We start from the raw sequence: 14,287 nt of genomic DNA on the forward strand, positions 1-14,287 counted from the left end.
CCACCCTGCACTTTTCCACATCTTTTCATAGACGTCCAACCCTTCAGGAGGTAAACATATCACGCAGGGAAGCCACAGAACGCCTGACTTCTGATCTTTCTAAAATTTCTGATTGGGGCAGAGCAAACTTGCTATTGTTCAATGCCTCAAAAAAACTCAATTTCTCCATCTATCAACTCGACACAACCTTCAAGACAATTATCCCCTCTTCTTCAATTACACTCAACTGTCCCCCTCTTCTACACTAAACATCCTCGGTCTGTCCTTTACTTATAATCTGAACTGGAAACTTCACATCTCATCTCTAGCTAAAACAGCTTCTATGAAGTTAGGTGTTCTGAGACGTCTCCGCCAGTTTTTCTCACCCCCCCTGGCTGCTAACTCTGTACAAGAGCCTTATCCGTCCATGTATGGAGTATGCTTCACATGTCTGGGGGGGTTCCACTCATACTGCTCTTCTAGACAGGGTGGAATCAAAAGCTTTTCGTCTCATCAACTCCTCTCCTCTAACTGACTGTCTTCAGCCTCTCTCTCACCGCCGCAATGTTGCATATCTAGCTGTCTTCTACCGCTATTTTCATGCTAACTGCTCTTCTGATCTTGCTAACTGCATGCCTCCCCTCCTTCTGCGGCCTCGCTGCACAAGACTTTCTTCTTTCTCTCACCCCTATTGTGTCCACCTCCCTAACGCAAGAGTTAACCAGTATTCTCAATCATTCATCCCTTTCTCTGGTAAACTCTGGAACTCCCTGCCTGCTTCTGTATTTCCACCTTCCTATGACTTGAATTCCTTCAAGAGGGAGGTTTCAAGACACCTATTCATCAATTTTTGACCACTGCTTTGACCCTTTTATGGGACTGGCATTTCAGTGGGCATTTTTTTTATTAGATTTTTGTTGCCCTTGGCCAGTGTTCTTGCTACATAAAAAAAAATAAATAAATAAAAAAATAAATAAATAAATAAATAAATATATATGTATATATATATATATATATATATATATATATATATATATATATATATATATATATATATATATATATATATATATATATATATATATATAGAAAGAACTTTAAACGTGTATAACTAGAGCTATATAAAGCCTATATAAAGCAATGTTTTTAGAAAAAAATGTTGAATATCTGGCTTGGGCAACATTAATAATTGCAGTAATTAAGGTCAATTTTCCCCACCTAAAAACCCCTATTTCTCACAGGTCCCCCAAGATCATTGGGAAAAAGATTTCGGCATAAGTTATTAAATTAATTACTTGAAAACTAAGCATTTGCGATGGAAGTGATGTAGACCATCAGTCAATATAGTACACATTTCACCAGAAACACATAAGCCACATCAGAAAATCGTTGGTTTTGTGAAACTGAAAATTGACCGTAATTAATAATTATAGTAAAGATGATGATGCCAATAATAATAACTAAATATAATATAATGATAACTCAATCAGATGTTGAACAGTGAGACAATAACAAAAAATATACATATGTATATAAGTAGACATGCATATACTTATAAATATATGTAAGTAATTACCATATATACTACTTTAAAAAGTTATTATATCATATATATATATATATATATATATATATATATATATATATATATATATATATATATATATATATATATATATATATATATATATATATATATATATATATATATATATATATATATATATATACACGTATGGATAAACATATACTATGTATAAAAAAAAGAGTAAGTTTGTTAACAGCTCATTATGTGTTTTAATTGGCTTCTGAATATGCTCAGGGAGGGAGGGAGGAAGTCACATGCCTAGAAACATTAGATTACTGACTGATTTTCTTAGCGCATCTTCAACATTCATGTCTCTCGCCCATCCTTTGCCTCACATCTAACATTTCCCCATAGGGAAACCCAACTTTTCTACTCTCTTCATTACACTTCTTCCGTAACGTTTTTCAATTCCAAATAACTATCCTTAGGACTTGGTGTTAGTCCTCATTAATAATTATAACTTAAACACAGATGTGACCTGTTTTTTTTTTCTTCTGTGATAAAGAACAATTCTTTCAGGTTAACAGGAATATACTGCAGCCCTGTATATATTGTACTGTGCAGGCATTTTGCTATGCCGAAAAGTGACTTCTCAGGGTTTTTAATTTCTCTTTTTAGGTTACTATTTTTACTTTGTCAGCATGAAATGTGTTCGTGTGGGAATGGTGGCGAGGACAGTGTAGCAGTAGGTGTACTGGAGTGTCCGACTATGTGGGGCACCAGGGGCAGTGAGGCCGCTGTTGTGTGCAAGTGCCCATCTGTACGGAAGTGTACCTTGTGTTCCACACCCCTCAGTTATCTTTGGTCAAATTCATGTATGAAAGAATCTATGGTCTGATATTGCACCCAGAGCACGATCATCAATTGTCATTATGAGTGCATATAGCGCATCCTCAGTAGTCTTATAATCTATTATTTATCAAATATTTGAAAACTTTGGTGAATGTTTTCCTTCGAACCAAAACTGTGGACCTTATTTCGTTTATATATGTTACCACAATCACTGTGTGTTATCAAATAATTACGAAACACGAACCAAAACTGTAGACCTTATTTCGCTCATATATGTTACCACAATCACTGTGTGTTATCAAATTACGAAACACTACATTTTATTAAGATTTTCTGAGCGGACATCAGCATCGTCGCATCAGAGGTAAAGAGTCGAAGTACTTTGACCAATATATTAGTTTATAGTTAACATTTCTCACTGAAATATTACTTGGAACAGCATGAGTCATTCTTTTCTCTACACTACCAAAGAAACGTGGAATTCACAGTATTTACTTCCAAAGTGAAAGTGCAAGATGATATGTTCATATCGTACAGAACTGTTCGAGTCGGAGGTTTCAAATATTCGATAATTAATTGATTATAAGATGTGTTCAGGATTTGGGTATATAATCACTATATGACACCTGCGACTCACTCTTGCTACAGTTTCACATAGAGCCAATTTCTTGCTTGTAGGTCGAGTTCTTACTGTAGCCGTACTGGCTGGGCATCAATTGGCTCTCAGGTGATCTGTTTTACTGATCACACCCATCATCGTAGGGTCGAGGAAAGGCAGTTCTCCCTGACACGTTTATTGATGAGGTAGGCATGACTGTAAGAACTGTGAACAAGTTCTCGGTCTCAATTTCTTACAAAATAACATTATACACTGATATTAAACACTTTCAACATATTACAATATTCATTAACAATACATGCAGTCAACTTGGCACTATGACAATTAGTTTTTACTACAAAATTAAAGTATTTACCACGGTCACCATCCTGCCTGTCTTTGTCTGAGCGCGACTTGGCCGTGAGTGACGCCTGCAGGCGATCAGTGGGTTAACCACACTCTACCAACAAGTGAGCATCGGCTTCGGTGCTTAATACAGCATTGAATACTGATACTTACACACATTACACATTTTCATGAAAATAGAGAACTATTGAACATTTCACTTATGAATGCTGAGGAATAATGACGTGAGGTACATACGCTTTACATACAGTAACATGGCTCTCCTAAATTGAGTAACAATTTACCTTAAATTAGCATTTAAATACAGCATTGAATACTGATACTTACACACATTACACATTTTCATGAAAATAGAGAACTATTGAACATTTCACTTATGAATGCTGAGGAATAATGACGTGAGGTACATACGCTTTACATACAGTAACATGGCTCTCCTAAATTGAGTAACAATTTACCTTAAATTAGCATTAGTATGTACCTTAAAACTAGGATTAGCACTTAATATGTTTTGTTACACTGGTTCCTTGGTGGGGAATGCTCCGGTCTGTTATTATGCATTACCTTCTAACAGCAATACTAGACTATGTATTGGCCTCTCTATGATGGTCCTGTTTGCCTTTGTGCGTCTTCCCTGGTTGTCGAGATTACAGTCTGACACCAGGACCTTAACCTTTCTTACTAGGCCATCATGATCAGGAGATACTTTATCCATTTAGGTTTGACATAATCTGGCACCTCATTATCCCATTGAACTGCATTCTTACATAATTCTTGTAAAATTTGCTTTCCAGTCACTATGAGAGGTGACACTAAACCTAATGGATCACATACAGAGCTCACTGTTGACAGAATGCTTCTCCTGGTGAGTGGCTTGTCTTTCAGCTTTATTCTAAATTGAAATGTGTCAGATTCTATGCACCACTCAACTCCCAAAGTTCTTTCTATAGGCAGTGTGTCTTCATTCTTACTAAAATCCAAACTTTTAATTCCATCTGCTCTCTCATGAGGAGAAATTGCAGCTAATACATCTTTGTTGTTTGACAAGAACTTATGAAAGTTAAAAACTCCCTTGTAACATAATTCTTTGCTCTGCTGAATAAGAGTGACAGCTTCATCCATTGTAGCTACTGACTTCAAACCATAATCAACATAAAAGTTGTTTCTTACAAACTTGGCTGCATCAGATCCACACCTGTAGTCATCTGCAGCTTTCTTAAGTGCAAAGTTAGCTTCTCTTGGGGATGATGTAGCTCCAAACAGGTGAGCTGTCATCCTGTATTCAGGTATCTCATTATTAAGGTCACCATTTTCCCACCAAAGGAATCTTAACATGTCTCTGTGTTCTGGGTTAACCTTCACTTGATGGTACATTGCTTCAATATCACATACAAGTGCAATGCTTTCTTGCCTAAACCTATACAACACTCCAATAACTTTATTGGTAAGGTCTGGGCCTTGTAACAGGTGACTGTTTAGTGACTGGTTCCTGTAGTTTGCACTACAGTCAAAGACAACTCTCAACCTCTTTGGCTTTCTCGGATGATAGACTCCATGATGTGGAATGTACCAGACCTTACCATTATTCCTAACTAAATCCTTTGTCGGTATAACTTCTGCATAATCTTTTGTAATCATATAATCCATGAACACTTTGTAGTCACCTTTGTGTTGATCATCCTTCTCAAGTTTAGCTCTTAACTTATTGAGTCTCTGCTCTGCTGATAGTTTGTTGTTTGGAAGCTTGACGTTATCATCTTTAAGAGGAAAGGGCAACTCATAATGGCCATCCTTCAGCTGATGTACTCCTTCTTTCATCTTAAAAAAAAAAAAAAACTTTTATCTTCATATGATAATGGAGTGTCAGCTGACTTTCTATCACTGAAGTCAAGTTCAAACATATCTCTCACTTGAGAAGGATTAATCATCTCTTTGGTTTTAATAGAAATTAACCCTCTTTTTCTTCATTGATTTCTACTTCTTGTGTCACTGTTTTGTAGACTACCACTGTATCCTCCAATGGACTTGAATGGGGTGAGATTCTACCAATGATCCCCCAACCTAGCTCTGTCCTACGAGCATAGGGATGCTTCTTGCTATCACCTGGTATTTGCTCTTCTGCCATAATGGCTTCTGCACAATCAAGACCAATGAGGAGTCCTATGTCAACATTTGGGTCATATTTCATTAGTTTGTCAGAAATCGCCTTTAAGTGGGGCCAGTCACAAGCAGTCTCGGGCCTTGGTATCTGACTCCGTCCAGTTGAAATGTTTTCTGTTGAATATGTTGAAGGGACTGATATTTCCACTTCTTCATTATAACCTCTCGCTTTAAGTCCATGAATTTTGGTAGAATCAGTGACTTGTTTTCCACTTATTGTGTGGTTATTAAGTGACCCCGATGGTCCGCTAACTCCCAATTTATCCAGAGTGCTTTCCTTGATGAATGAAGCATCAGACTGCTCATCCAGCAGGGCATACACTAAAACTTTATTCTCTTCATTACTAACATGATGTAACCATACAGGAATAATCATGGCGTGCATGTTATGTGTCACTGATTCTGTAACTTTGACCTTATTTGCTACTACTGTGGGTTTATCATCTTTAAGCTGAGTTGCTTGTGCTGGCACCCTTTGGCTCTCAGTTTTTGTCATATCATCATTGTGAAGAGCTGTGGGATGGTATCTCTGACATACTTTACAAACTTTCCTTCTTCTACAATCCTTTCCTTTGTGACCCATTTTTAGACACCCTGTACATAACCATTTTTCTTTAGCAAATTTGTACCTAGTATTACCATCAAGTTTGGCAAATTCCTTGCAATCATCTAAATCATGATCCTTTGTACAGTAGTGACAGAATCGTCCTTTTCTTCCCTGGTCCTTGGGATACTGTTTGTTGGCTTGTACATTTACTTTACTTTGGAATGACCACATTGGTTTTTCCTCGATTGATTTAGCCATGAAAGTTCTACTCCCTCTATTCTTTGTCATGATGTTTGATTCCCTTGGTTTCCAATTGGTTGCCTTTGTTTGAGTTTTGATCCAATCATTTACTTCCCTACTTACTGAATTCCAGGAAACAAAGGGATTGCTTGCTCCTTTTGCTTCTTTCTGGACAAATTCACATAACATTTCAAAGGGTGGGTGGTGCTCTTCATCACTACTAGGAGTGTTGTTATTACTGTTAGTATCAAGATATATCATTACTTGCTTTCTTCAGTCATGAACAATATGTTCAGGGAGTTTTGCTAGCACCTTTCTCTGCTCTCTAGGGTCATTCAGAAATGACAAATGAGAAGTGTGTTTCATTGCAGCTAAACAGCACTTCAAAAAATCTGAGAATGCTGTTAATGCTGGACCATTATGCGGAGAGATTGGTAGCCAATTCATTAACTTTTTTTGTGTAAGCATCAGCTATGATGCTTTTGTTTCCAAATCTATCCCTAAGAATTCTCTTTGCTTGCACATAGTCAGCATCGGAGTTAAAGTGCATTAACATTTTAATGGCATCCTTTGCCTCACTAGTTGTATACCTGTCTAAGTAGGCAAATCTCTCTCTACTAATGGAAGTTCTAGATTCTACACAAGTTTCAAAGTTTTTCAACCAACTTGGAAATTCCATGGCTTCTCCATCAAAAGTGTTAGGTTCTATTGAAGGGAGGCTCCACTTGGGATCAGGTATGTTGATTGCAAAGGTTCCCCCAGGATGGGAAAAGGATTGATGATTCTGTCTCACATTATTAGGCATGTTGACATTATGACTGTGTCTCCGAGAGCTTGGTACAAGACTTTGAGCTGTAGGGTTGAGATTTATTGCTTGAGGTTCACTAAATATTTGTCCATCTACTTCATTTGTCATCAATTAATTATCTCTATTGCAAGAAGAAGGTTCCTGTGGGTCATGGAATGTAACATAGGCATGAGGCATGGCATTGTCACTTTGTTGATTTGCAATTGCTTGTGCTTTCATTTCATTTTGTGACTCTATGTATTGTTGAAGATAACTTTGCTTCTCTACACTTTCTTCATTATCTGGAAGCATTTTTACTTCTTCTTCAACTAAGCTAAGAGCATTAAGTTCTGCACTAGCGACTGCTAAATCTCTCTCTTTCTTTTTCTTTGAGAACATTGCATCTGCCTCTGCTTTTGTCTTATCTAACATAACTTCTGCCTCTTCTAAACTATCATGATATTCCATTTCCTTTCTAAGTCTGGCTACCTTTGCTGCTACTTCTTGCTTTCTTTGTGCTGATGAACGTGATGCAGAAGATGAGACTCTAGAATGTCTAGACCGTTTGCTCGAACAAATTGATCCATTGTCACTCTTTAACTCTTTTCTTTTACATTCTATACTTTCTAATATTTCATGGTGAACTCGTTGGTTGTGTTCTAGCTCTTCATTTAGCTCCTCTGACTTTTCTGGCACAAGTTCCACCAGTTTTGTGTATTCCACATAATACTGATGAAATGCCTCTATTACTTCACTTGACATGGGCTCTAATTCAAAGGGGCTAATTACAATTTTTAGTCCTTTCTTAATTTTGCTGGTAACACTGCTCCATTTACGCTTACAGGACTCTGCTCTTCCCTTGGTTATACTGACTTGATATTCTCTTCCTTTGTCGGTCGGCACTCGCTCCCTGACACTAACTTCTTCATAACAAGCTTGACCCTTGTCCACTTGCTCACCCTCACCTTCCCTAAGGCCATCTACGGCATTAATTTCCTCAGTATCAGACATATTTAACAACTTAATTGTGTCAATATTGAGACACTGAAAGAGCAATTAAAATTACCACTCTAATACTAGCTAATTGTGAGTAATTTTCGTTCACTTAGGCTACTCAGTTCAGTGCACATACATACTATTATACTTTCTTGCCTGTGACCATGGGTTCTACAAAATGGTGGCGAGGCACAGTGGGTAGAAGGGAGTGGTTGTCATCAAGGGTAGAGCTGACCCCAGGGCCTCAGAGGTCAACCTATAGGCTTACGTCAGCGTCCCCTCGTCCTGTGACTCACTCTTGCTACGGTTTCACATGGAGCCAATTTCTTGCTTGTAGGTCGAGTTCTTACTGTAGCCACACCGGCTGGGCATCAATTGGCTCTCAGGTAATTTGTTTTACTGATCACACCCATCATCGTAGGATCGAGGAAAGGCAGTTCTCTCTCTCTCTTTCGTTTATTGATGAGGTAGGCATGACTGTAAGAACTGCGAACAAGTTCTTGGTATCAATTTCTTACAAAATAACATTATACACTGATATTAAACACTTTCAACATATTACAATATTCATTAACAATACATGCAATCAACTTGGCACTATGACAATTAGTTTTTACTACAAAATTAAAGTATTTACCTTGGTCACCATCCTGCCTGTCTTTGTCTGAGCGCGACTTGGCTGTGAGTGACGCTGGCAGGCGATCAGTGGGTTAACCACACTCTACCAACAAGTGAGCATCGGCTTCGGTGCTTAATATAACATGTAATACTGATACTTACACACATTACACGTTTTCATGCAAATAGAAAACTATTGAACATTTCACTTATAAATGCCGAGGAATAATGACATGAGGTACATACGCTTTACGTACAGTAACAACACCAATTGGGGGCGTTTGCCATGGGAGGGCCTACACACAGGAAAGTCACTGCACTCTTCGCTTGTGTGAGCAATCTCATCTTGTGATTGGTCGCCACCTTCTCAGCAGCTAACCTAACCTAACCTAACTACCCTGTATCAAATTACTGGATAGGATCTTTTATTTATTATGACACATTATTTTGGTTATGGTAGGTTAGTTAGGTTAGCTGATGAGAAGGTGGCAGCCAATCCCAAGACGAGACTGCTTGCTCATGCGCAATGTGCGGGGACTTTCCTGCGTACAGGCCCTCCTGTTCGCCATGGGCTGGAAAAACGGACATATTCACCAGCCATCTTAATTTTACACATGAAAAAAAAAAAAGTTATATTATTAAACCAGCTAATAAAATATTAGCAACATTTTTAGCCACCATCATCAAGCAGAGAATAAGAAATGTGGCAAAACGAGCTAAATACTATGCACATTATCTCGGATTTGGGATATATCATCACCTTGGAAAAAAAATGATATTTTTTCCTCTCTATATAAGTTTAGTTCATCCATTTAGGTTATACAGTTAACATAAAACTATAAATATTGGTATATATGAAAGAAGAAACCACATTTCAATGCCATATCTTAGAAGGACACTGGTGAAGATTGTCTGTTTACATTGTGTCTCCCAATGTCTTCCCTGAATTGCCGCTTTCTTCTTTGGAAATACAACTCATCCTTTCATAACTAGGTTCTTCTTTCGTGACATGTCCTTGCAATCAGCCACAGCACCTGTATATACCTGGGTTTGACAACAGCACTGAAAACACGTATCTCCCGCCTCCGTTCTTTTTATTTATTTATTTATTTATTTATTTATTTATTTTTATTTATTTATTTATTTATTATTTATTTATTTATTTATTTATTTTATTTTTTTTTTAGAAATCGGTATGTCTTATATCAGCCGAGGTTTTCAACTAGCCACGGTTTCGGTCGTCAGAATATCCTGACAGCACAGTCAATACTTGCTCGACTCTTTTTGCGGGATGGTTATGCTGCGGGTGCTGACAGCCACGTACAGGGTGACTAAGAATGTGGTGGACGCGGCGTTGGTTACCTACCGCCACACTGGGGTTGCGTCAGGGCTCCCCCACCTCCTGCCTTCTCTACATTACACTATGTAACATGATTTTTGTTTGATAAGCAAGTGTTATTTTTCGGCTCTTTTCATTGCAAAACAATAGAAAATGTCCATTATTCCTGTCAAACTTTGCTTTTGTGGCTTTTAGAATTATTTTTTTGCCCCAAAATAGCTAAATTTCACCATTTTTCAAGATGCTATCACAGAGAACTTCTTTACTCTTGTCTTAATGATGATGTAGCAGAATGCATCTGGAGAATGACTGCAGCCTCTTGATGCCATTTCACGTCTTGTGATGTGTCTTCTCAGGCAGCCAAAGCAGAACTGATTGGTGGTCTGCAAGTCCCTACTTTATATTGTCAAGCAGTACTCTAAAATATTCTTAATCTTTCTATAATGTGTTCCAGAATATTCTCAATCTTTCTAGAATATTCTTCAACCTACTTTAAAATATTTTGAATCATTCTAGAAAATTCTTGTAGATTCTAGAAAATTCTTGATACTTCTAAATATCTCTACTGTATTCTAGAAATTTCTAGAATATTGTGGAAATGTTTACATTGAATAGAATGTTCTAAAATGTTCTAAAAACTTCTAAAAGTTTCTGGTAGAACATTCTGGAAGATTTGAGATTTCTGAAATGTAAGCAAATTTTTCTAAGTATGAGAAATTTCTTGCTAGATCTGGTCAGTTCAAGAATGATCTTATTAGAATTTAAAATCTTTAGAACACTTTATGCTCTTTCTTTCATTGTTTTAAATTATTTGCAACATCTCAAAAGCAAACAGATAAACAACTGAGATCTTTTACCTGACATGAAAACCAGTAGCAACCCGTACTATAATGAAACAAGGCAAAAATTTTCATTGTTCTAACCACAACCAAAAAAAGCAAACTTTTAGGATCAAAATAACTTTTTTCTATTTTGTTTAGATGAAAATAACTCGAAAATTATGGTATGGGGTCAAGGACAAGACAAAAGTGAAATTTTGTTACATAGTGTTATTTTTGTTAATGGGTTAGTGAAGATGTTTAAAGAACGGTGTATGACAGAGAGATTTTTAGAGTGGTTATATGTTTTATTATCAATAATTCGAAATAATTTAATAGGAAAGGTGGACATATTTGACCATTTTTGTAGAGATTACGGTATGACTACAAACAAAGATAAAACGAATTTCTTTGTTCTTCATGGTGAGGATGGCGACGCAAACACCATCCATGTGAACGATCTGGTCAATGAACACTGCCGTAGTTAATTTAGGATCACTATTCACCAACGATGTTTCTGTGTCCTCTACGGTTAAGACTCATGCTACAGCAAAGCTATGTCATGTGTTGAAATGTGTCTCATTTGTTGGGAAAATTATTTGCCTTTTATTGTGAAACGGCGAGTATTTGAGGCTGCTTTAATGTCTTCAATTTTATATGGATGTGAGTCATGAGTCTGCTGTTAAGTATGACATAATCGGCTTGAATGAAGTTGAGACGTTTCTCCCAGTTACACTCCCCGGCTATGGTTCATTTAAAAGTGAAGTAAGAGGGTCTCCTGAACGAGGGGGAACAGTGCTATTGGTGAAAAATTATTTGCTAAAGCATCTAATAAATGTAGACATAAGTATGATCAGTTTTTGTTCCCATTTCGGTGTATACCGAAGTGTTTGTTTGGGTATTGTTATATACCACCTCCTGATTCAGATTGTTATTCTCATAATTCATTTGCTTCGATACAGGGAAAACTAAAATCAAGTAAGTGTTAAGAATTTTGTGTCATAGGGGATATGAACACTAGATTCGATTTATCCGTTAGGAAGTTGATTAGAAACGTTGAATACCGAACCAAGAATGCGTTGGCTACCCAAGTATTCCAGACAATACACTGTTGTACCAGACATTACCATGTGTACCGAATGAGAATGCACTATCTTGTCAAACATATGTAAGGAGGAAAGACTAATAATTCTAAATAATATGAAAATAGGGACGAAACATTTTGCGAGTAGCAAGACCTACAGAAAGGGTGGTGAATGGGTCTCAGAATTAGATACATGCGTATTGAGTCCCTCGCTTCTGAATCGGGTGACAAGATTCTCAGTGTTTCAGAGCGAGTCGTTACCGTCGGATCACTCTCCTATTGCCACCACCATGACCTTGCCAGGGTGGATATTGAGAGTCTGGCTGCTCGCGCTCATTACCTGGGAGACCATGCTGTACTGCATTATGAGATTGTTGGCGACAAAGAAGTTTAGAGAGCCATACATTGTAGGGATATCTATGAAACGGTGTTCTTAAATAATTTACAGTTAATAGATCTTCCCACTGATATAAATTCAGTTGAATTCAAAGTAATTTCGAACATTATATATGAATGTGTGAACCAAACCAAAGAGTCCTCAGGGCACCCGAGTGTGAACCGAATTTGGGAGGGTGGGAAGGAGGAGGCAATAGGCACCTGCCGAAACTATAATTACTCCCATTGAGGTCCAAAGCACTGGATCAGGGGGTGCTGTGAACTTACCATTAAACCCAGCTGTGACCTCACTGAACGTTTCCCTTTGTGTCTCACAACACAAGGGGCAGTCACAGCCTGCCTTCTAAAGACAACTCTAGTCCTTCACACAAAACTACATGCACCTAATTACACACACACCCTTCACTCAAAATTCAAAATTATCATGGCGATTCCTACACCAACCTCGGGGTCCCGATCTGGGGAGGGGCCCACAAATGTCCCCAAGTCGGACTGCTCTTCTGGTATGGACCCTAAGTGTCTTGACACCCTCCTCAACTTCTTCTTCATTAACTTCTGCAACATTCACGGTCTTAAGTCTAATTTTCAATCTGTAGAACACCACCTCTCCTCTACTTAACCTCATTTTCTTTTCCTCACTGAAACACAGGTGTCTGAGGCAACTGACAATAGCTCCTTTTCTGTTCCCTCCTACTTCCTCTATTCTCATTTTCGATACAAAGCTGGATGTTACGTTTATGCGCACAACGACTTGACCTGCTCGCGTGCCCACGCGCTTGAATCTTCCGAGTTTTCCACCACCTGGCTACGACTACAGAGTTACTCTCTTACTAAATTTATCTGTGCTGTATACCTCTCACCTAATTCCTCTGGCTATAAGAAATTCTTTGACTACTTAACTTCCATAGTGGAGCACATTCTAACTCTCTTCCCTTTTGCAGAGATCTCCATTCTTACAGACTTCAGTGTTCACCAGTAGCTTTGGCTTTCCTCTCCCTTTACTGACCATCCTGGTGAACTAGCCTTCAGCTTTGCTATCCTCCACGACCTAGAGCAATTAATGCAACACCCTACTCATATCCCTGACCGTCATGGAGATACGCCCAACATTCTTGACCTTTTCCTGACCTCTAATCCTTCAGCTTACGCTGTTACCCTCTGTTTTCCGTTGGGCTCCTCTGATCACAATTTCATATCTATATTTTGTCCTATCGCTCCAGTTCCTCCTCAGGATCTCCCTAAGCGGAGGTGCCTCTGGCGTTTTGCCTCTGCTATTTGGGGGGACCTGAGGAGGTATTCTGCTGATTTTCCTTGGAATGACTACTGCTTCCGTGTCAGAGACCTGTCTCTCTGTGCCAAACCCATAACAGAGGTGATAGTGTCTGGCATGGAGGCGTACATTCCTCGTTCTTTTTCTCGACCTAAACCTTCCAAACCTTGGTTTAACACAACTTGTTCTCGTGCTATATATGATAGATAGGTAGCTCAAAAGGTACTTGAGCCTTCCATCACCAGAATCTCATGCACTTTATATTTCTGCCTGGAAACATGCCAAGTCTGCTCTCCTACTGGCCAAAACTCCTTCATTAATAGAAAATGTCAAAATCTTTCAAGATCTCACTCCCCTCGTGACTTCTGGCATCTAGCCAAAAATATCTCCAATAACTTTGCCTCTTCTTTCCCTCCTTTATTTCAATCAGATGGCACCACTGCTATCACATATATCTGAACTAGAGCTGAACTCTTCGCTCAAACCTTTGCTAAAACTCTACCTTGGACGATGCAGGGCTTGTTCCTCCCTCTCCTCCACCCTCTGATTACTTCATGCTGCCTATTAAAATTCTTCGCAATGATGTTTTCCATGCCCTCGCTGACCTAAACCCTCGGAAGGCTTATGGACCTGATGGGGTCCCTCCTATTGTTCTCCGAAACTGCGCCTCCGTGCTTACAACTTGTCTGGTCAAACTCTCTCAACTCTG

The sequence above is a fragment of the Scylla paramamosain genome, chromosome 4 (assembly GCF_035594125.1).
Source record: "Scylla paramamosain isolate STU-SP2022 chromosome 4, ASM3559412v1, whole genome shotgun sequence".
NCBI classification, from domain to species: domain Eukaryota; kingdom Metazoa; phylum Arthropoda; class Malacostraca; order Decapoda; family Portunidae; genus Scylla; species Scylla paramamosain.